This window comes from Myxocyprinus asiaticus, chromosome 38 (assembly GCF_019703515.2).
Source record: "Myxocyprinus asiaticus isolate MX2 ecotype Aquarium Trade chromosome 38, UBuf_Myxa_2, whole genome shotgun sequence".
Classification (NCBI taxonomy): Eukaryota; Metazoa; Chordata; class Actinopteri; order Cypriniformes; family Catostomidae; genus Myxocyprinus; species Myxocyprinus asiaticus.
Window position 1 is genome coordinate 3,008,282 of NC_059381.1, and position 25,477 is coordinate 3,033,758.

A 25,477-nucleotide genomic window follows, 5' to 3' on the forward strand; every position below is an offset into this window, starting at 1 on the left:
CTGGAAATGACACTGTGGTGGGAATTTACCTAACTTTCAGAAAAACTGTCATTTTTTACTAGCCAAATGAAATAAACTAGTGAGAGTGAAAAATGTTTTAACGAGACTTTACATTCAGAAGATCACAGAGCTAAAAAAAAAAGTGCCTGAAGTTAAAGAAACCCCCCTGTACACAGAAATGGATTAACAGTGTATACCGTACAGTAGTACTGTATGTAATCTATATGACACACAGATTTATGTGTACAGTTGTGTACGAGTTCAATTGAATGACACGTGTTATATAACATCAGAACTGAGACATTTTAGTTAATTAGAAGTTTGGTTGTTTTATACGTGTGGTTTGACCCACATTGCAATTCACACTGTGTGTTCCTCAACAGGGCTGTTTAATTTCCCTTCGCTGAAACTGAAACCGGTGACAGATGAACAATCCGCTAGTTTATAAGTGTAAACTTACACTCACAGTTGTGGAGAGTGTGTCTGTTTGTCCAACTCGCAGTTTGTATTTACAGTAATTCAATGTGGCAAATCTACACACTAATTGAAAATAACTAGTTCATGTTTTTGTCTGCATATTGTTAGGGGTTTAAATAAGTGCACTTAGGGTTACAATGCATTGCGAAATCTGAAATGTGTTTACTATTCGATTCGATCTAATTCGATTCGATTATTTTAGAACGATTAATAATTATTTTCAAAAACATGCTGAAAAAAGTTTTTCGTGAAGGTTCTTAATTTAGATAGCACAGACATGCACCAGACTGAACAGTGACTGCATTTCGATAAATATACAAAACTGTGTGCCACATAGAGATTTTATTTTCAAAAATGAGGATGGAGCTAAACTGTCTGAGAAAAGAGAGAGAGAGAGAGATAGTGTTTCCTTTTAAATCTGTTGTTTCAAACTCAATAAAACTATTAAAGAGGACAATCTCTCTTTCTTTTTTTCTTGTTTGTGTTTGCTGGCTCCGTCCCAGAACGTTTCCCCGCTTTCAGCCGTGTCTGTCTCTTTAAATCATGACTCCACATTTTAACAGGGTTGTGAACATGGACAGGATTTCCTAAATGACATCAGGAATCCACCTAGTTATGTAATTTACGATAGATTCTTAGTGACCCGCTTTCCAAACGAGCAGTTACTTAATAGTGTTAAAGAGAAATATGGACTCATTTGTCTACCATTAAAGTGGTAAAAAAATGATTCTGTCATCATTTACTCACCTTCATGTTGTACCAAACCTGTACCTATGTTTGGCGGAATTACAGTCACCATTGACTTTCATTCATTTTTTCATTCATCTTTTTTCTATGCAATTAAAGATTAACATTGCATCAAACATCTCCTCTTGTGTTCCAAGGAAGAAAGACATACAGATTTGTAACAACATGAGGGTGAGTGAAAGATTTTTGGATGAACTATACCTTTAAGTTAAAACACACACACACACGCACACACACACACACACACACACACACACACACTAATACATGTAGGTATGCTCAGTCAGTTGTCATAGAAACCTCAGACAGGTAACTCAACAGGTCCCATATTAGACATATTTATACCACTTAACGCCCTTTCTACCCTGAGATTGAACATCTTCAATGGTTCTTTTGTTCAGTAAAGTACCCTCTTAAAGTGATAGTTCACCCAAAAATGAAAATGTTCTCATCATTTACTCACCCTCATGCCATCCAAGATGTGTATGACTTTCTTTCTTCTGCAGAACACAAATGAAGGTTTTTAGAAGAATATTTCAGCTCTGTAGGTCCGTACAATACAAGTGAATGGGTACCAAACATGTAAAGCTCCAAAAAGCACATAAATGCAGCATAAAATCAAACATAATACTCCAGTGGTTAAATCCATATCTTCAGAAGCGATATGATAGATGTGGGTGAGAAGCAGATCAATATTTAAGTCCTTTTTCAATATAAAATCTCCTTACTGCCCAATAGGTGACGATATGCACGATGAATGCAAATCGCCAAAAACAATCCCTTTTAAACCATTTTTAAGCTGTATATGATTCTTTGGAAAAAAACAAAAACGTTCTTGATGTTTCATTGGTTCTTCAGGTCAGTTTACTGGGTTCTTTGTTCTTTAAAGCATCATTACAAAGATTTTTGTGAAATTTAAAAAGGTTCTCTACATCATACTGTAGAATTGTTGATTATTTATTTATTTACTGGTTATTATTATTTAGGGCAGTGGTTCCCACGGAACCACATTCTTTGATGCAGTCAAACATATAAAAATGCGCTATACCAGTAAGACATCATGTCAGCATCCTCATCTAACTCAACATTATATAAACAAAATCATTCAACATAAACATTCAAAAACGGTCCAAAGACCTTGACATCATGGCAACTGTTGCAAAGCTTCACTCACTCAAATGTCACTCAAATGCACAAATGCATTTTCTTTTTCTTGGATCTTAAACATGCATGGAATTCCTGCAGCTTCATAACCATGCACTGAGAAACTGTAAAACCTCTTAAAACGGCATACTTGTTGACATGTTAACGCATTATAATGAGACCATCAAGCAGCTGCAGGACTTTGTGTTGATAATCACCAAAATGATTAGTAGAGGTCGAACGATAGTGGATTTTGCCGATACTGATAACTAAGGTGGTGGGAAAGGCCAATAACCAATTAATGGGCTGATAGTTTTTAAAATAGATTAATAGGATGTCAAAAAAATATATATTTCTTTACTTGGCGGGCAAAGACAAATAGTCCAAAATGAATAAAATCCCAGATGCAGTTTTTATTCAACCAAAATCCCAATAATATCCAGAAAAATGAAGATTTGGTACATAATGTGGGACTTTTAAGTATAAACAAGCCTGTAACACACCGGGGACTCTTATTTTGAAATTACAAAATGATGAAAAAACTATCGGCAACTATCGACATGGATTTTTGCAGATAAAATTTTCATTTCGGTGCATACCTAATCGTTAGATGTATACCGATATATCGGTTTTACCGATTAAACTGTGCTAATATTTGTTCCGATAGTTCCAAAAAGCAAATATCAGCACCGATTAATTGGTAAAACCGATATATCGGTATCGATCTTATTTTTTTTGTGTGTGTGAAACCGATACCGATTTTAACAAAAAACTATAGCCTGCCAATATTTTTCCTCTTTCTTTATTTTGTCAATAGATCCCTGTTTTACTTAGGAATGCTTAAGAGGTACAAAAGCTTTTTTACAGTTCTAACAATAAATAATTTCCAATATATATATAATTTCTGATATCTCAGAAGTCAAAGTCTGCTGGATGGTTTTTTTCATGGTATATTATAGATATGCCTCTAAGTTTAATGTGGTCAATAATTGGCTGATATATATATCGGCAGCAGATACATCGGTGCATCCCTAAAAATGATATACCAGTAGATATGTGTCAACCGGCAGAAATTTTCAAGTATCGTTTCTATCGCGGTTATGCAAAATCCCGGCGTATGGAAGGGAATGCGAGTTCTAAAAATCATATTAGAATAATCACATTATTTATTATCAGTAGTTATACTTTTGCATTTTTTTTTTTTTTTTTTTTTGCGTTTCTCACGGCCTTTGATGATAGTGCTCTCTCTCTCACAGTCTACCAATCTATCTATCTATCTGTCTGTCTGTCTGCCTTCCCATCCGTCCATCCATCTGTCCATCCATCATAAATATAAATATATATATGTAAGTTCATAAGGCAAAAAGGCTGGGAACTACTGATTAAAGGAGTTAAATATAACATGTTTGAGAGATCAGAAATATTGCTTTCAGACTGTTGCTCCACCATGACAGTTTTTGACCAGAATGAGAAAACGGACCATAGAAGAAGACAGAATATGGTAATATCCGCTATAGCGCCCCTTGTGGCAACACTGAGTGTATATTTAGGGCATATGTGTTTACTTTAGTCAAGAAAGGTGATCTCTCAGCCGTGTTTTACATCAGTCAAAGTGCAGTTAGATCTAATGCATTGTTGCCATTTGGGCTTGTTTTTTCATAGAGTCGCTGATAAATATGGGCAGTCGCAATCTCGCATAATTTGGGCTCGCTGGTTCTCTGCTCCCAAAGCACAATAAAGTCTGACCTATAGCTGATATACTGTATGTAATTATTAAGGGTATATTTATTGAAGAGGCATTATTTTATACATGCATCATTTAAATTTGGCATGTTCAGGTGAGGCAAGTGGCTTACTTGGGCTCGTTTTTCCAGACTAGGTCGCTTGTTTCTCTCGTGAGATCTGGAAACTTTGATCTAATGTGCTTTACTGGTTTGTTTCACAGCAGCGGTACAAGAAAGGCCAGAGACCTCAGAAACAGAAGAGGCGATTCACTTTACTAAGACTGTGATTTGACTCCCACAAAATGCTGTGTTGTGACCTTGTAGACCTCATTTCCAGTAAGTGTAGATGTTTCTTTATTTGTAGTTAACATCACTATTACTATTGCTCAGTTAGCACATTATAACAATAATTTTAAAGGCTTTTTGTTTATCTGATCTGTAAATTCATTGTGTTCTCTATGAGATGTGCTGTTATTTTGGTTGTTTTGTGTCAGCCAAATCTCTGCCGTTTTGGACGCTGTGCACAGATGCATTCTGGGAGCGGGGCTTTTAGTACTGTAGGGTGTGGGCTTGTGGGAAAAATGTGTGTCATCTCTGCCCACTTACAGACAAACCCACTGACTAGGGTGGGAAACAGTCGTCCAAGGACAAATACACACACACGGAGCCTAAAATATGTGACAAGGTCATCCGTGAACCCCTCCATGGGTCGTTAAGGGAGGATTTTGACACAGCAGCTCCTGTTTTCACTGGTATTGTTGTGTCTTGTGGTCGGTTTCGTCAGTGTTATCTGGTGTGTTCTGGACACACACATATAGAGTCACAAACAGCTAAACGTTTTTGGAAATGATGCTGATAAGACGAGGGTTTTTGTCTATCTTACTTTTTTTGTCTTTGGTCTTTCTGTGTTTTTGTCTTGATTAATTTTGTCAGTACATGTGTCAACGTTTCAGTGGAAAAAATTTGGCACCGGTAAAAGCATGCGGGAATTATTCAGTTTGCCAGACAAAAATCTGATCAAGTGTTTATTTTGCACTGTAACATGGTTTAATGAGCAATATGAGCGATAAATGATAAACATTTTAGTTGCTTTTGCACACCATAAAAAAAAAAGTCAGACATGAAATTAACATCTAATACAAAAATCTCATTCTGGTGTTTATTTTGCGCTGTAACATGACGCAATACAATGATAATGCAATCAATAAAAATCAATCAGATATGAAATTATCATTGAATAATAATTTTGTTTTTATCACATATGTTCATTTTAGGGCTGTCAATCGATACATTTTTTTGCAATTAAAATTAATCACAATTAATCGCATATATAAATATTTGCTGAGAAAGCCCCTCAAATAACAATAATTCAATATATAATGATAAAATAATTATAAATAGTTATATTTAAATAAGTTCATATATATATATATATATATATACCTGCATCAGACGGACACTTTTGGAACGTCTCACTTTGGTTGCATCGCGTCATAAACATACCATTTTTGGGTCGCTGTGTCAAGTTAAACATAGTTTAATACTTAGAAAAACACGTCTCGAGATCCTTAAATTCAGATTTGTGCTCCATCGTGCTGTCTGCTGAAGGGTTGGTTTGTTCTCTGTATAAGCTGCACGTTGCCTGTACAGCTAGAGTTTCGCTTACTGCCCCCTGAAGAAAACAGCTGGTACTTCAAACTTGAATTGCTCAGGAATCTTCCTTATTACAGTCCGGGGACACGATTAAATTGCGTTAATTTTTTTAACGCATTATTTTTTATATAATTAATCGCACTGAATTAACGCCTTAAATCGACAGCCCTAGTTCATTTCTATAACGATTTTCCACAAAAGCGTTCTGGGGTTGATGATCCTTTAAATCAAACACCACAAACCCTTAAAGACGTTTTTGTTTTTCCCTTTGTCTATCTGTGTTTTTGTCTTGGTAGAGTTTATCAGGCTGTGTGTCCGAGTTTCCACTTTGAATATTTGGTGCAAAATTCAGACAAAAATTTGGTTATCTCATTCTGGTGTTTATTTTGTGCTGTAAGGTGATGCTATGCAATGATAGCACAATCAATACAAATCAATCAAACATTAAATTATCGTTGAATACGTTAAAATAATCGTTAAAACAACAAACTAAATCAGAGGGCATGGATACCAAAGTGTTGCAATTTTTGCTTACAAATAACTAAGAAAACATATGTTTATTTATTTCTATAATTATTTTCCACAATTCTTTACAGCACAGAAGCATTCTGGGGCGGACGATTCTTTAAATGACTCGCCCTAAAATGCTTTTTTTGTTTAGCTTTCTTTTTTTGCCTTTTGTCTATCTGTGTTTTTGTTTTTGTCAAGTCTGTCTGTCCGAGTTTATACTACAAAAATGTTGTGCTAGTCATTCTGTCTGGGAATTATACAGCTTTTTTTTTTTTTTTTTACTTCAAAATATTTCACACTGATATCAGTCCAGAATCAACTAAATGCACCACTTTCAATCAAACATGTTTTATTTGACTGTGGTATTTTTAGTCCACTGAGAAATTTGTTTTATTCGGCCGACACCCTTGAAATGGTCTGGACTGAAACCAGTCCAGAATCAGTTTAAGAGTTTTTATTTTAAATCTTTTTATTTAGCTGTTTTACCAGTTTTTATATTTTAACCTGGAGTTTGTCATGAAAACAGCCATAGTACCTTGCACGGCAAGAAGAAACAACTGAAATCAAACGTGCCAAAATGAGGCTTTTTTTAATTGAATGATTTGTTAAGTGATGTTTTGGTCGAGACATTGCCGTGCGACCTGCATCAGCGCTGTACACGGTGAATATCAACATTCTTAACATTGACATGCACCTAAACTCTGAAAGTCGGGGCTCAAAGATAATCTAGAGTTTTTTTGTACTTGCAGCATTGTGCTGACGTTCATGTGTTCGTAAAGGCATTATATCTGTGGAGTACTTGAGTATTCAAAATCACCAAAATGCATATCCCTAAAACCCAATTCATTAATCAAGCTAATCGTGCATTTAAAACACATACAGTACATCTCTCACGTGTGTGTGTGTGTGTGTGTGTGTGTGTGTGTTCCAGATGGATGGAGTGTGTGTGAGGGTGTGTGATTTGTGTTTTTTTCAGATGCTCCGTCTGAAAGGAAATTTTTTTGTGGAGGATTGTGAGGGGGAGACTGGCCCATGCATGTGTGTGTGTGTGTGTGTGTGACTATAACTAGCCTCTGTCTGCCCTCGGGCCCTCTGGCTCTACCTAATTAAAACCAACAAGGCTGCAGGGCACAGGAGACAGATGTCTGTCAAAGCGTGCACACACACACACACACACACACACACTAACACACAAGATGCAAGCTTTTATACCGATCAGTTATGATGTGATATTGTGCTTGCATTTTTGCATGAACCGACCTATGTGTTTAGAGACACACACATGCTCACACACAGTTGTTAGAAATCTATATTGCTAATATGCTTAAAGGAATATTCCGGGTTTAATACAAGTTAAGCTCAATTGACAGCATTTGTGGCATAATGTTGATTACCACAAAAATTAATTCATTGCAAAAAATCGAGGTAACAGTGACGATACAGGATACAGTGAACAAACGAGCACCACAGAAGTGAAAATGAGATTTGAGAGCTGTGGCGGAGGAAAAATATTCTGTAAATAAAGACTTACTGTATATTTTGGTCTGTTCCTCACACAAAGCTGTTGTATGGCTTCAGAAGACTTGAGTCATATGGGCTACTTTCATGATGTTTTTTATGGTATTTTTACAGCTTGACGGCATCCGTCCTCATTCACAATTTATTGAATGGAAAAGAGCGCCTGGAACATTCTGCCTAACATCTCGTTTTGTGTTCCACAGAATAAAGTCACATAGGTTTGAAACAGCACAAGAGTTGTTGCTTTTCAGCCTGATCTCATGAAAATTACGTGACTGTGGCGACATTTTTGGAAAATGACATTTCGTGTTTTTTACACGTATCGCGGCAGTTCCATGGTGAAAGCGAGTTAAATGTTCTCCTAAACAGATGAGGTTTTTAATATTAATGCTCTATCAAGTATTAAATCAACAAAACTGACCTCCCTACTAGGGATGGGATGATATATCGAATTTCGATATATCGTGAACCAAAAAAATGGCATACCATATCGTGGCATAACTCGATATTTCGAAATTTGCAACATTGTTTTCTGTCCATGTGATCATAAATGAAATGACCCGTCAAACATCATAATCTCTCTATCACTTGATTTTACCACTGCTACACTTTTTTCTACACTGTTTACAGCAGGGTTCACCAATAGCTGGCCCGCGGGCCAGATCCGGCCCGCGAGAGACAACTGTTTGGCCCGCGCCAAAGGCCTGATCACACCAAATCTGTGACGATTTTGCGAGACGAACCTCCGACGAAACGCACACAGAGTCCGTGAAAAATAAAAACCAAACACAATTTCATCCTCGTACAGTAGGCGGCATTGTTGCTGTTCTACAAACATTTTCCCAGTCTCCTGCCCTACCCAGCTGTGAATGCTAGATGAACGCTGTTAAGGCATTTATTTACCTATTTTGGCATAACTGTTTTATTATGTTCTTTCCATGGTTTTGATGCATGTTGCATAAATATCATCCTGTTTATATTTGAACATGTATTTTGTTACGAGTAAACGGACTCCCGAACCCAACTACTCTTTTTATAATGTCTGGATTAATGCCTGGATAATATAACACAAGGTTCTGTGATACAAATACACATGCACAATAGTGCACATTAAGAATAACATGTATAGTACAGTACAAAATACGATGCATAGGACTAATATAAAAAATGAGAAATCACTGGCTCACAGTCTTTACTTTTTTGAAATTATTACAATACTTTGTTATATTTTCCTCACAATACAAATAGCAGTGTGGTTCTGAAGTTCGTTTGTGTACAGTAAAATATTGCATGTAAAGATTTTTTTTATGGGATATTTTTACCACGAACTTAGTGCAAATGAATTGCCGAACTTCTCTGCTATTTTTAATGCCAGGAGAATATGATATTCATTAAATAATGTATATTAAGACAAAACACCATAAGCAGCCATTCAAAAACAGACCAGGTGTTTGCAGTACAAACAGTTCAATTATATAATTTTTGGGGGTGCCAGCTGCACCTACATCTGTGAGTCATGGTTTTCTATAATGAATAACATCAAGAACCAGGATAGTGCACATCTTGAGGAAAGTCAGAGTAAAGTCCCAACATCAGAGGTTGCTTCAGCCCATCACTGTCACTTCTCTCATTGAATGGGGAGTATATGTCAATTAATACAGGTACAGTTTGACCCCATTAATCAAAGGAAGAACAATAACAATATTAATGCTAACAGGTCTAATAACTGAATTTGCAATTAGGGAAAGTGCAGGGAGTAGGTCCCGTTTGGAGATGAGCAGGAACGGTTCCATGGAGAACATGGAGATCCAGATTGTTCATTAAAGTTTTTTGTTTTTCATTATTTCATTCAGTTTTTATTATTTTAATTTCTTTCAACAGGCAAAGTTGTGTAGTTTTGCTTTTCTGTATACAAACAAAATGTTCATAATTGTTTGAATAAATAAAACAGGCTACTAATACTGAGAACAAACGTATAAAAAAACTGGATATTTATGTCATGACTCTTTTAACAAAAACAATCAAAACAACAATAGTAAAAATAATAATAATAATATTAGCAGAAGCACAAACACGTTTTCATAACATCGAGGGTGGTGGCCCTTGGCTTTGTATTGTTGACAGAATATGGCTCTTGGTGAAAACTAATTGGGGAACCCTGGTTTACAGGGTTCACACGAGGTCCTTAAAGTGCTTGAATTTGGCTTTTAGAAATGTAAGTACTGGAATACCTAGAAAATTGCCTTGTTTTGATGATAAGTGCTTCAAAGCGGATCATTTCCTCCGTGTAATGTGTGTCCATCAAAGATGAGGTGACCCACTTTCATTGAATAATGTGTCTTAATATCCTCTCTGTTCTTTACAGTCAGATAAAAAAGTAAAAAGAAATATTAATTTGAATCTCTCACAGCATGGATGCGCTAAAGAAACTGAGAGATTCTTGTTAATGTTCGCTGAACTGGAACACTGTGAGGCACTCATTAAACTCTTAAAGTGACAGTAACCTTTTTAGCGTTTCTTATACAAATGAATGTAAACTCAATGTTTTTACTTGTAAATTGTACACATTATTTCAAATTGTGATAGCTCATATCATTAATATATACTGTATACAATTTCATGATATAATATTAATTAATATAATGTAGAATATTTGTATTTTTACAAAGTTAAAATAATTAATAATAATAATAATTGTATTTATTTATCACACATGTACAGTGAAATTCTTTTTTTGCTTCACATATCCCAGCTAAGCTGGGGTCAGAGTGCAGGGTCAGCCATGATATGGCGTCCCTGGAGCAGATAGGGTCAAGGGCCCAACAGTGGTATCTTGGCAGCGCTGGGGCTTGAACCCCCAACCTTCTGATCAGTAACCCAGAGCCTTAACTGCTGAGCCACCACTGCCCCTAAATGTGGTTATAATAATGATGACAATTGTGTGGAACAGGGCGAAAAGTAAGCGTTTATGAACTGAAAATCTTGACATTTTACTCGTGATTTGTGCGAAAGTGAATAAAAGTAATTGTTGTTGTAGCACCTCTAGTGTTCAGGTTGTAGCGCCTCTAGTGTTCATTTCACCAGGAAACAAATAAATAATTTAGCAAAAACATAGGTACAGTAATGTGATTCAATGAGACCAGGTTGAAACTTTTAGGCAAAGACTACTGAGAACAATACTAAACAGCTGTTGTAAACCAATTCTATGACCGTTCTGCACTGATCGCATCTGAAACCAAAGCGGGCATCCTGTCGCACGTTACAACTGCGCTGTCAACCCGCCAGGCTTAAAAACAGCCCAATATGTTACCTAAAGTATTCTGCTGGAGTGTGTGTGTGTGTAATGTGGGGTTGGGGTGGGAGGATCAATGTGTCCTTATTTAAAACTGAGCGAGTGAGTGAGCCCACACACTCATTTCTCTCTCTTGCTCTCTCTCCCTCTACCTGTCCTCTGTGCCTCTCCTTCTCTCCTCTCTTTTCTCACACCAGTGGGTGGACCCAGTTTCAAAACCAAAATCTTACAGCAGCATTACAAAATGGCCCGCTTTCCCTCTCACTGTGTGTGTGTGTGTGTGTGTGTGTGTGTGTGTGTGTGTGTGTGTGGTTCGGTGATTGACAGTATTTCCCTACATAAATGTGTGTTGTGGTGTGTCGCCCTCAATAATGTGTGTGAGAGTTTTACTTGTTGTTGTGTTTCAAACATGCTTGTTCTTTAGTTTCAGTCATTGAGAGAGAGAGACAGAGAGAGAGAGAGTTTATGTGTATTTGTGTGTGTGTGTGTGTGTGTGTACAGGTTTTGCTATACTTGCGAGGACCAAGTATTGAAAATCAACCTGTTCTGTGAGGAAATATCTGGTTGTGAGGACCTTTTGGGTGGTCCCCACAAGGTAAATGACATATTAAATGATGCTGTTTTTTGAAAATGTAAAAATGCAGAAAGCTTTTTGTGAGGGTTAGGTTTAGGGGTAGGGGATAGAATCTATAGTTTGTACAGTATAAAAATCATTATGTCTATGGAGGGTCCTCACAAGTATAGCAAAACCAACATGTGTGTGGGTGTGTGGGTGTGTGTGTGTGTGTGGGGGGGGGGGGGGGTTGTTTGTGTGTGGGTGTGTGTGTGTGTGGGTGTGGGTGTGAGAGAGAGAGAGAGAGAGAGAGAGAGAGAGTGTGTGTGTGTGTGTGTGTGTGTGTGTGTATGTATGTGTTAGGAAGTTGCATAGGTTACAGGGACTCTTCTCACACAGGAAACACCTACAGCAGTTTAGATGTTTCTCCAATCAGCTGCTTTCAGATCAGACTCTCTTTATAGAACAGATGAGAATATTCAAACACAAACAGACCTTCATGGAAAGGATTCAATCGAACACAATTTAGGGATAAACAAACAAAAAAAAAACAGAGCTAAACAGCACTTTTGTGGCACAAAGACGTATAAAGTTTAGTCATAGTAAAGTATTGATCAAGAGTTAGTTTTAGCAGAGTATATCATATATGAAGTATATTAAATAGTGGTCGAGGATAAGTCAATATTTCAAAGTATTGTGATATTTTACCCCACAGTACTGTAGAGGTGTTATAATGGCAATAATCAATATTTTTAATTACATTTTTCACATTAATATTTTTGGGATAAAGAGATCAACCACTAAGAGCAAGTTTGTGAGAAGACAAAATGCACTACAACTAATAAGTTCAGTTATAGCATAGTATATTGTAAAGTTTAGTCACAAAATAGTAAAGTCTAGTAAACTTAATATAGTAACATAGGACAGAAACTATAGAATATAGTAAAGTATAGTTATAGTACAGAAAAGTCAAGCAAAATGTTGTTATAGAATAGTAGGTAACACTTTAAAATAAGGTTCCATTTGTTGACATTATTTAACAACATTAGTTTACATGAACTAACAATGAACAATACTTTTACAGCATTTATTAATCTTAGTTAGTGTTAATTTCCACATATAGTAATACATTTTTAAAATCCAAAGTTGATAACATTAGTTAATAAACTATGAACTAAAATTAACTAACAATGAACAATTGCATTTTTCTTAACTAACATTAACAAGATTAATAAATGCTGTAAAAATATATATTGTTAATTGTTTTTTACCTAATGCATTTGCTAATGTTAACAATGGAACCTTATTGTAAAGTGCTAACGTATAGTATATAGTATAGTACAGTATAGTAAAGTTTAGCAAAGTTCTGTTATAGTAATGTAAATAGGTCTAGATCTCAAATTATAGTATATAGTATAGTAACTTGTAGTATAGTAACTATAGTATGTAATACAGTAAAGTCTAGCAAAGATCTGTTAAAGTAGTATAGTATATAGTATGGTAGAGTATAGTACTTGTAGTAGTTGTCTAAATCACAGATAATAGTATATTAACATGTAATAGTTAGGTATTGTTTTTTGATTTTTTAATTTTCTCCCCTTTTCTCCCCAATTTTGAATGCCCAATTCCCAATGCACACTAAGTCTTCGTGGTGGCGTAGTGACGTGCCTCAATCCAGGTAGTGGAGGATGAATCTCAGTTGCCTCCACGTCCGAGACCGTCAATCCGTGCATCTTATCACGTGGCTTGTTGAGCGTGTTACCACGGAGACATAGCATGTGTGGAGGCTTCACGCCATCCACCACAGCATCCACACACAACTCACCACGTGCCCGACCGAGAGCGAACCACATTATAGCGACCACAAGGAGGTTACCCCATGTGACTCTACCCTCCCTAGCAACCAGGCCAATTTGGTTGCTTAGGAGACCTGGCTGGTGTCACTCAGCACACCCTGGATTCAAACTCATGAACTCCAGGGGTGGTAGTCAGCGTCTTTACTCGCTGAGCTACCCAGAACCCATACTAAGGTATTGTTAAAGTACAGTAAAGTTTAGCAAAGTTATTTTACAGTATATAGGTCTAAATCACAGATTATAGTATATAGTATAGTATAGTATATTTTAGTGTATATAGTAAAATGAAGTTATAGTACATTATAGTCTAGCAACGTTCTTTTATAGTAAAGTAAAGTACAGTATAGTATAGTATAGTATAGTAATTGTACAATATAGGTCGAGATCACAGATTATAGTATATAGTATAGTGTATATAGTAAGATGTAGTTATAGTACATTAAAGTCTAGCAACGTACTTTTATAGTATAGTATAGTATAGTATAGTATAGTAATTGTACAATATAGGTCGAGATCACAGATTATAGTATATAGTATAGTGTATATAGTAAGATGTAGTTATAGTACATTAAAGTTTAGCAACATTCTTTTATTGTATAGTATAGTATAGTATAGTAATTGTACAATATAGGTCGAGATCACAGATTATAGTATATAGTATAGTATAGTGTATATAGTAAGATGTAGTTATAGTACATTAAAGTCTAGCAACGTACTTTTATAGTATAGTATAGTATAGTATAGTATAGTAATTGTACAATATAGGTCGAGATCACAGATTATAGTATAATATTATAATATAGTGTATATAGTAGTAAGATGTAGTTATAGTACATTAAAGTCTAGCAACGTTCTTTTATAGTATAGTAAAGTATAGTATAGTAATTGTACAATATGGGTCGAGATCACAGATTATAGTATATAGTATAGTATAGTGTATATAGTAAGATGTTGTTATAGTACATTAAAGTCTAGCAACGTTCTTTTATAGTATAGTATAGTATAGTAATTGTACAATATGGGTCGAGATCACAGATTATAGTATATAGTATAGTATAGTGTATATAGTAAGATGTTGTTATAGTACATTAAAGTCTAGCAACGTTCTTTTATAGTATAGTATAATATAGTATAGTGTATATAGTAAGATGTAGTTATAGTACATTAAAGTTTAGCAACATTCTTTTATAGTATAGTATAGTATAGTATAGTATAGTATAGTATAGTAATTGTACAATATAGGTCGAGATCACAGATTATAGTATATAGTATAGTATAGTGTATATAGTAGTAAGATGTAGTTATAGTACATTAAAGTCTAGCGACGTACTTTTATAGTATAGTATAGTATAGTATAGTATAGTAATTGTACAATATAGGTCGAGATCACAGATTATAGTATAATATTATAATATAGTGTATATAGTAGTAAGATGTAGTTATAGTACATTAAAGTCTAGCAACATTCTTTTATAGTATAGTATAGTATAGTATAGTAATTGTACAACATAGGTCGAGATCACAGATTATAGTATATAGTATAGTATAGTGTATAAAGTAGTAAGATGTAGTTATAGTACATTAAAGACTAGCAACATTCTTTTATAGTATAGCATAGTGTATATAGTAGTAAGATGTAGTTATAGTACATTAAAGACTAGCAACATTCTTTTATAGTATAGCATAGTGTATATAGTAGTAAGATGTAGTTATAGTACATTAAAGTTTAGCAACGTTCTTTTATAGTATAGTATAGTATAGTGTATATAGTAAGATGTAGTTATAGTACATTAAAGTCTAGCAACGTTCTTTTATAGTATAGTATAGTATAGTAATTGTAGAATATAGGTCCAAATCACAGATTATAGTATATAGGATAGTAACTTGTAGCATAGTAACTATAGTATATAGTAAGGTAAAATTATAGTACAGTAAAGTCTAGCAAAGATCGGTTATAATATAGTTTATAGTATAGTATAGTAATTGTAGTAGCAGATAATAGTATAGTTATATGTAGTAAAGTAACAGTATAGTAAGGTAGAATTAAAGTACAGTTAAGTTTAGCAAAGTTCTGCTATAGTGTCTAGGTTTAAATCACAGTTTATAATATTTAGTAGAGTAAAATGTAATATAGGATCTAAAGTATACAGTAAAGTGTAGTAATAGTAAAGTCTAGCAAAGTTTTTTTTGTAGTATAGTCCAGATTACAGATTATAGTTTATAGTATAGTAATTTATAGAATCGGAACTATAGTATATAGTAAGGTATGGTATGGTATAGCATTTAGTGCATTTAGTATAACATTCAGCATAGTAACTTAGTATAGTGAGGTGTATTTAAAGTACAGCAAATTTATCAAAGCTAGGTCTGTTATACTACAGTATATAGTAAATTATAGTATATTATAGTAATTATATAGAACCAAATCACAAATTATGATTCTTAAGGACTGATCATGTTGTGTTGAATCAGTTTTGTATTTGTTAAAACAGATTTCCTGTGTAGAAGTATACTATAAGCAAAAAAAAAAAAAAAAAAGTTCTCTTTCCAAATTTGTAGTTAATTTCCTGTTTTGGTGGGTGATTATTCATGTGACCAACAGCAGTGAGCATGCGATGTGTAGGAGTGATTTAAAAAAACATGCTGAATACTTAACGTAAATTTGTTCATATAATCCCACTGATCACAATACTAGGAGGATATAAATAGCTGTTAACGTCGCTCTGTGACCATGGCAATGAACAATGTAAGACTTTATACAGTATAATTTTCATGGTATGACACCATGTTCAGGCACAGATAACTGGGTGAATGGCTGTACATATCCAGCATTATCTATTAAATGAGGACATGGACAGATTTCTCAATTAGTTTAAGCTGATTTAATAGCTGGTTATTCAGAGGAGGTTAACAAAAGAATTGAGTTATGACCTCATCAAGCGCATTTCATGTTAAAAACTTTTTCTGTGGCACAGTGCTAATGGCAGATTTCCAAATGTTGCCAGGGATAGTTTAACTGTCTCTCTGTAAAGGTGAGGTAAGGACAATCCACAGTGATTTGACAGATGAGATTTACCTAAATCACACACACACACCCCTCGACCAACACACAAACTCTCTCTTCATCAAACCGCCCATCGCAACTACCGATTGGATGGTTTAGTGAGGTCCTCGGATCGGCCTCGCTGGGGCTCCTCGTGGGCCTTTGCGGAGTGCCGAGAAGACGATCAAACTTGACAATCTAGAGGAAGTAAACTGAAAATCTAGAGGAAGTAAAAGTAATAACAAGGCCTTGTTACGACTTTTACTTCCTCTATATAGTCAAGTTTGAATGTCTTCTTGGCACTATATATATATATATATATATATATATATATATATATATATATATATACTACACACACACACCGATCAGCAACAACATTAAAACCACCTGCCTAATATTGTATAGGTCCCCCTCGTGCCGCTCAAACCAGCCCGTCTGGCACCAACTAATCCATGCGATTATCTAATCAGCCAATCGTGTGGCAGCAGTGCCATGCATAAAATCAAGCAGATACGGGTCAGGAGCTTCAGTTAATGTTCACATCAACCATCAGAATGGGGAAAAAATGTGATCTCAGTGATTTGGACCGTGGCATGATTGTTGGTGCCAGGTGGGCTGGTTTGAGTATTTCTGTAACTGCTGATCTCTTGGGATTTTCACACACAACAGTCTCTAGAATTTACTCAATGGTGCCAAATGCCTTGTTGATGAGAGAGGTCAACAGAGAATGGCAAGACTGGTTCGAACTGACAAAGTCTACGTTAACTCAGATAACCACTCTGTACAATTGTGGTGAGAAGAGTAGTATCTTAGAATGCTATTCTGAGATGCGGGTTGGCGCTGTTTTGGCGGCATGAGGGGGACCTACACAATATTAGGCAGGTGGTTTTAATGTTGTGGCTGATCGGTGTATATATACTGTATTATATATACCCCCTCGTGCTGCCAAAACAGCGCCAATCCGCATCTCAGAATAGCATTCTGAGATGCTATTCTTCTCACGAGACCAAGTCTGAGACCACTAGTGGCAATGCAGTGATTTTGCATTTTTCTAAATTAATATTTCAATTTTCAATTAATTAAATCAGCATAACAATCTCAGGTGAAAATCTGAATTAAATAATTACATCAATTGCTTTTATGACAGCATGCACTCGAACCAGCATGAACAAAACCTGATGATCCATGTTATTCAGCAAGATTTGAGAATGTTCAAAAGCATCTTTGCATTTCATTGAAAACAAGGAAATGTGACATGGTCATTGTTCCAAATTTGCTTATTTGAGTAACCAAGAAATAGTGCAGAATCTTAAATATTTAATCTCTATGTTATGTCATAATGTCTTCTTGTTTTAGGAATTATTCAAAATCCTAAATGTTTTTTTCCAGATTTTGAAAACCAGATTTTCAATATAAATTTTTAGACTCCACTATATGTTTTTGGGTAGGGGTCACAGCGATGAACCCCGGTGGTGATCTAGAACCACTGCGAGAACCCGATCATTGTTCTCCTTACCTTGTTCCCACACCCTCCCGTGGAGAGTGCACTGGGCGCACCGCACTCTCAAATGTTTGAGAACACGGCATTGTAAAAGTATCCGCTGTGTAACAAAAGACTCGTTCGGATCAGGTTCAACTTTGATAAACCTTGTCCTAGTGACTCAACAGACAAAGGTGTGGTGCGTATCCCTGCATAACCCCACTCCTTCACGTCTTTTCTCTCTATCTCCTGTGGGCAAGATTGACTGTGAGTGTTTGACTCCTAATGCAAGAGTTTTATGTCATCATACCGGTTATTAATGTCGGGTAATCAGTGCCGTGCTTAAAAATGCCATTGTTTGGCATTGAAAGGAAATCTGGTGCCCTGATGGAGTGTCACAGCCACAATTAAAATGAATGAATAATTAACACTGGTGGTCGTCTTCCCATTCACCTGATGTACGGTGTCCCTGACCACTCCGAACAAAGCCCTCTCTCTATTTCTCTCTTCTTTAATAAGTGTATACTGTATTCACACATTAACCTGAGAACACTGAATGCACTCATTTTAATATTTCATAATTTAAGCCCCTTGATTTATTCTACGCTAAGAATAAGTGATAGAATCTCTGTTTATGTTAGTAAAGAGAGCAGATGAATTGTATTTCCTGTTTTCAGTCTTGTAAACAGTAGCTAAGCAGCGCAGTTCTGAGTTTTATCATACGCAGAGTTTCCGCAAAATAAAATAGTCATTGAAACATCTCACTTAAAAAATAGAAATTCGCAGATCAAAGTGCTTTTAAAGCAATATTTTAGAAAAAGCAAGTCCGAAGAAGGTCTTTGACCGAAATGTTGCTACTTAATAATGATTTGCAAACTACAATAGTGAACGGAACTTTAAAATAGTTTTCAAAACACTTTCATGCCAAATTTTAAATCACTTTTTAAATTAACTAGATTTCCAGATGAATGTACACTTTACATTTTTGAAAATACATACTACGCACCTACAATATTTATGACGACCGATCGAGTGGAACAGAATGTAAAAAACTAAACTTTATAACTAGGGCTGTCGATTTAACGTGTTAATTCAGAGCGATTATATATAAAAAATATCGCGTCAAATTAACGCAGTTAATCATGTCCTGTAATAAGGAAGATTCCTGAGCAATTCAAGTTTGATGTACCACCTGTTTTCTCCAGGGGGCAGTAAGTGAAACTCTAGCTGTATAGGCAACGCGCAGCTTATACAGAGAACAAACCACACTTACCGAGAGCAGACAGCACAACACAAGGACTCGTTCTTGCATTCAAAACGCAGCTTGATATACCACCTATTTTCTCCAGGGGGCAGTAAGCAAAACTTCAGCTGTATAGGTAATGTGCAGCTTATACAGAGAACAAACCAACCCTTCAGCAGACAGCACAACACAAAGATGCGATCTTGTGTTCAAAACACAGCTTGATGGAGCACAAACTTAGGGAACTTAGGGATCTTAGGGATCTCAAGATGTGTTTTTCTAAGTATTAAACTATGTTTAACTTGACAGAGTGACCTAAAAATTTTATGTTAATGACACGACAGAACCAAAGTCAGATGCTCCAAAAGCGTCCGTCTGACGCAGGTGTTCATTGACACATCCTTAAACAAGCCCTCATAATAAATCTCGGACTGATTGATGAATTCGATTACAAAATGGATTTCTGTGAACTGTAGGCCAATGATTGACTTATGTGCAATAATATGGAAATAAACAATATACTGGATTCTAAAGTCACTTTTTGTATTGTCTTATCAATGCTGAACTCCTCTGCCACAATAATGTAATGCATTTGAATTTTGATATATATATATATATATATATATATATATATATATATATATATATATATCAGTATACTGTACAGACAGATAGATAGATAGACAGACAGATAGATAGACAGAGACACACAGACAGACAGATAGTCAGAGACAGATAGACAGACAGACAGACAGATAGATAGAGACAGACAGACAGATAGACAGACAGACACAGACAGACAGATAGAGACAGACAGACAGATAGATAAAGACAGACAGATAGATAGACAGAGACAGACAGACAGATAGATAGATAGAGAGAGAGACAGACAGACAGACAGACAGACAGATAGACAGAGACAGATAGACAGACAGACAGACAGATAGATAGAGACAGACAGACAGATAGACAGACAGACACAGACAAACAGATAGAGACAGACAGACAGATAGATAAAGACAGACAGACAGATAGATAGATAGACAGACAGACAGACAGATAGATACAGACAGACAGACAGATACAGACAGACAGACAGACAGATAGACAGACAGACACAGACAGACAGATAGAGACAGACAGACAGACAGATAAAGACAGACAGACAGATAGATAGATAGACAGACAGACAGACAGATAGATACAGACAGACAGACAGATACAGACAGACAGACAGATAGATGGATATACTGTAATATATATATTATATATGTGTGTGCGCGCACGCGCGCGCGCGCGTGTGTGTGTGTGTGTGTGTGTATGTACCAAAACATTATGACCACCTGCCTAATTATAATTTTTGTTATTTGAGGGGCTATAATTTGATTTATTAATAGGCACACCATGTAATTAATTCGATTAAAATTTTGAATCACTTGAGAGCCCTATTTATTACATAATTTTAAAGAAACACGTCCTCTATAAGACGAAATCTAAAATAACAATAGTTTTAAAAAAAGTTGATGATAATGTGTAGTCACTTTTTAAAGCCAATATATATTCTGCACTAAACTGATTAATTCTTTCCCCAAATTTTAATGTTGTTTGTTTCATTTAGAATTTAGTTTTGAATAATTAATGAATTAATGTTTGTCACAGGATTCATTCGCTGTACTTAAAGCTGGATTTCTTTTAAATGTTCTTTTGCGGTGGAACACTTACTGGTGCAATCGGAAACTCAAAGAAAAAAGCGAATTCTTCAGTTCTTCGAATGAAAAAGCTAAATTTGCGATGTTGCAATATTGAAGATATAACCAATAATTCCAAACTCAAAAATAAAATTGGAATCAAAAGTTCAGTTGTTTATGAAAATAAATATTTTCCCACTTTATGTGCTGTATACTGTATATGTTCTCTCCCCAAATTTTTATTTATGTTTTTGTTTTTTTAGTTCTGGTGTACTTGCTGCGCTTGCTGTACTTGATTTCTCTTAAATGCGACTTTTCTTGCAGGGTAAGTCTTCCTGATGCAATCAGAAACTTGACAAATCAAGCTTTTCAGTTTTTTTAATAAAAAAGCTCAAATTGTGAAGTTACAATATTCAAAATGCACCAATAATTCCTAACTCAAACATAAATATGGTATTGAAAGTTGACATTAATCTAAATGTAAATTTTGCTACTGTATATTCACTGTACTTTGCCACAGGAGTTTGCAGTACCTAAAGCCTTTTCTTCTAGATGAGAGTTGACAATAATCAATTTTTTAATGCAAATATAACATTTTCCCACTTTATATATGTGTTCATTTTTCAGTTTAATTTAGTTTTCGTTTACTTGCTGTGTTCTTTGGATAATGTTCGTCACAGGATTCACTTAAAGCCTGATTTCTCTTAAATGTGGTTTCTCTTGAAAGGTAACACTGGGTGATGCTGAGATAGCATCAGACACCTGTCCCTGAACTGTCATCTCATTTTACTCTATTAGAATTTCTAATTTGCCAAACCACACAGAACGAGGGGGTGGTGGGGGAATCCCGCACACTGCAGCTCTGGGTCTTGTGCTGTTTACATGAACTTTAGAGGGTTCAAGCATGTTTCAAAGTGACTGATGCATAAGACATGCCAACACAAACCTTTCACATTTCAACACGGACAGTGATGGAGCTGTACGACAGGCATAGATAGGAAACAGAATTACAGACAGACAGACAGAGACACAGACAGTAGCTGTCACTGACCTTTAGGTGTTGCTGGCAGAGTTGAGTCTTGGAGCGAAGTCTCGGCGTGTCAGGAAACAGACTGCTATCCTCCAACTCAGACATGAGAATGTGAGCACAGTCGCGAGAGAGACAGCGAGATCGACAGGGGAAGAGAGATAAGGAGAGTTGCGTTTTTGCACAGAAGGTGTGTCAGTGAATCTGGGAGGGGGAGAGAGAGAGAGACAGAGGGAGAGAGACACTAAACAAAAGTTCCCACCCACCCCTCCCTCCAAACCAGAAGTATGTTGGCAGCCGGCCGCACGTGTCCACCTGACATGCACCTAACTATGGGAGGAGAGTAATGTACACACACACACACACACACACAACACACACACAAACCCTCTCGGCATACCTGCAGACAGACACCGGCAGCATGTCATGCACTGATACTAACATGCTCACACTTTTTTACACTGTACATTCCAAATAAATGCAGATAATACACAATACACTGAACGCCAAACACATTACACTCTGAAACTGAATGAGTTTCTTTCGTTTAAGTCAGCAGAATAGATCATACAGTATTTCACAATAAGTGACTGTATATAATCCAGTTATTAGTCCTAATAGCTACAGTTCAGTTAATATAACCCTTACTAAAAGTACTGTGGTCACACCATGGTTCAGTGATGGTATCAAGAGGTAATACCATGGTTTTGTGTGATATTCATATTCCATTATGATACCATATTCAAATGCCATGGTATTTGCATGGTATACTTTACTGTAAATGAATACTAACATTAATTGTTTTTATTAAATACATAGGAATGCTGATTTTATTTGATTGTATTCAATATAATCTAAAACATTCACTAAATATACAGTTTTAATATATTTTTGTATAATAGATAGATATACTGTAATATATTATATATGTGTGTGTGTGTGTGTGTGTGTGTGTGTGTGTGTACCAAAACATTATGACCACCTGTCTAATATGCTGTTGGTCATCCGCGTGCCGCAAAAACAGTGGCGACCCACTGAGGCATGGACTCTACAAGACCCCTGAAGGTGTCCTGTGGAATCCGGCACCAAATCATTAGCAGCAGATCCTTTAAGTCCTGTAAGTTGCGAGGTGGAGTCATCGTGGATCAAACTTGTTGGTCCAGCCCATCCCACAGATACTCAATCGGATTGAGATCTGTGGATTTTGGAGGCCAAGGAAACACCTTGAACTATTCATCATGTTCCTCAAACCATTCCTTAACAATGTGTGCAGTGTGGCAGGGCGCATTATCCTGCTGAAAGAGGCCACGCCGTCAGGGAATACCATTGCCATGAAGGGGTGTACCTGGTCTGCAACTACGTTTAGGTAGGTGACATGTGTCAAATTGACGTCCACATGAATGGCCGGAACCAGGGTTTCCCAGCAGAACATTGCCCAGAGCATCACACTCCCTCCGCCGGCTTGTCGTCTTCCCACAGTGCATCCTGGTGCCATCACTTCCCAAGGAAAATGGCACACACGTACACGGCTGTCCACATAATGTAAAAGAAAACGGGACTCATCGGACAAAGCGACCTTCTTCCACTGCTCCAAGGTCCAGTTCTGGCACTCGGGTGCCCATTTTAGGTGCTTTTGATGGTGGACAGGGGTCATCATGGGCACTCTGAGTGGTCTGTGGCTACGCAGCCCCATATGCAACAGGGTGCGATGCACTGTGTGTTGTGACACATTCCTCCCGTAACCATCATTAACATTTTCTGTGACTTGTGCCACAGTCAACCTTCTGTCAGTTCGGACCAGATGGGATAGCCTTCATTGCCCTCATGCATCGATGAGCCTTGGGTGCCCAACACCCTGTCGCCAGTTTGTGGTTTGTCCCTCCTCGGACCACTGTCAGTAGGTACTCACCACTGCTGACCGGGAGCACCCCACAAGCCCTGCCATTTCAGAGATGCTCTGACCCAGTCATCTGGCCATAACAGTTTGGCCCTTGTCAAAGTCACTCAGGTCTTTACTCCTGCCCATTTCTCCTGCATTCAACACGTTGACTACGAGAACTGACTGTTTACTTACCATCTAATCTACCCAGACCTTGATATGAGGCCATGTTAGGAGATGATCAACATTATTTGCTTCACCTGTGAGTGCTCACCTGTTTTGGCTCATCGGTGTGTGTATATATATATATATATATATATATATATATAAAAATTTCACAAATGTGTGTTTTCTCTAACAGACTGTTTCAGACACCTATAGTTCAATTTCACCCTTCACCTCATATTTTTATTATACTTAAACAAGCAAACATAGTGAAACCACACTAGCATGCATTAAGGGACAACTATATTGTGAAGAGAGATTTTTACAAAAAGGTCTAAATGTGTTCTTAGGACAAAGGTATTTTTGTCAGGGAATGTTGTCACATTTTTATCAGGGCAGGTTGTCCCATGTGTTTTAAATGTCATACATTTATACAATATCAATTGCAATATTTGTTGGCTAAAACGATGTTACCTTTTCCTTTTTTGATGTTTAATGAATCGTTTTGTACCTCATAATTCTTTACTTTCTAAATTTTGCTCAAAAGCTCATAATAGACTGGCACTGTGGCCAGTAGATTCGTTGCGCAGTATGGCCGGTCCCGCTATGCTCTTGCGCTGCACGGTTTAATCAGGTAGCGGAGTTTTGTCATACTTTTGGAGTATTTGGTGTTTTCCATGCATAGCAGAAAATGGCAGCGCTTAATAAATAAGAGTGGGGCGACTGACCGGCCCAATACTCAACCAGCCCACCAGGAAAAGTCCCAGTGCCCCAAATGGCCAGTCCATCACTGAGTATGTAGTACGTTCAGGTGCTAAGAGATCATCAGAATTCTTTGATTGTTGAAAACAGGTGGTCAATGGGACGCAGATATTATTTAATAGTAAAATGTGTCATTTTTGCGTTTTTAAATACTTTGTCCTTTCTCAGCTTTATATGTAGAGACAACTATAAGTAAGCCATTCGTAGGTTGATTTCCGTGATAAATGATTCAACACTGTGATCCTGTGGTGCATTCAAAACATTCCTCTGTTTGTTTGAGCAGCCTGAAACAGCAACATTTGGTGTTTCTCATTTCTGAAATTGTGCATCCTTGTTTCCTTTCCTTGCGTCCTAGCTCCACTCTCTTAGGAAACAAGGAAAGGATGCAAGGAAAGAAATCGAGAACAGAGGAATCAAAACAAGGAGAATAAAATGTCCTTGCTCACTTAGTGTGACTTAAGAGTGTGACCCATTGACATAAAGGAATATTCCTGATTCAAGACAAGTTAAGCTCAATGGACAGCATTTATGGCATAATGTTGATTACCAAAAAATCAATGTACACCTGTGTCAGACGGATGCTTTTGGAGAGTCTCACTTTGGTTGCATCGTGTTAGAAAAACACGTCTTGAGATCCCTAAGTTCGGATTTGAGCACCATTAAACTATGTTTTGAATGCAAGAATGGGTCCTCGTGTTGTGCTGTCTGCTGAAG

The 25,477-nt window shown here is 36.5% G+C and overlaps 1 protein-coding gene across 1 annotated transcript in view; it reads right to left on the bottom strand.

The window, feature by feature from the left end:
* LOC127429248 (zinc finger and BTB domain-containing protein 7C-like) overlaps positions 1–22,173 on the bottom strand; it is a 42,834-nt gene extending 20,661 nt beyond the window's left edge. Inside the window, exon 1 of the mRNA XM_051678174.1 lies at positions 21,982–22,173. The gene's annotated coding sequence lies outside the window, so the exon portion shown is untranslated. The remainder of the gene's footprint in view (positions 1–21,981) is intronic.
* Positions 22,174–25,477: the final 3,304 nt, after the last annotated feature.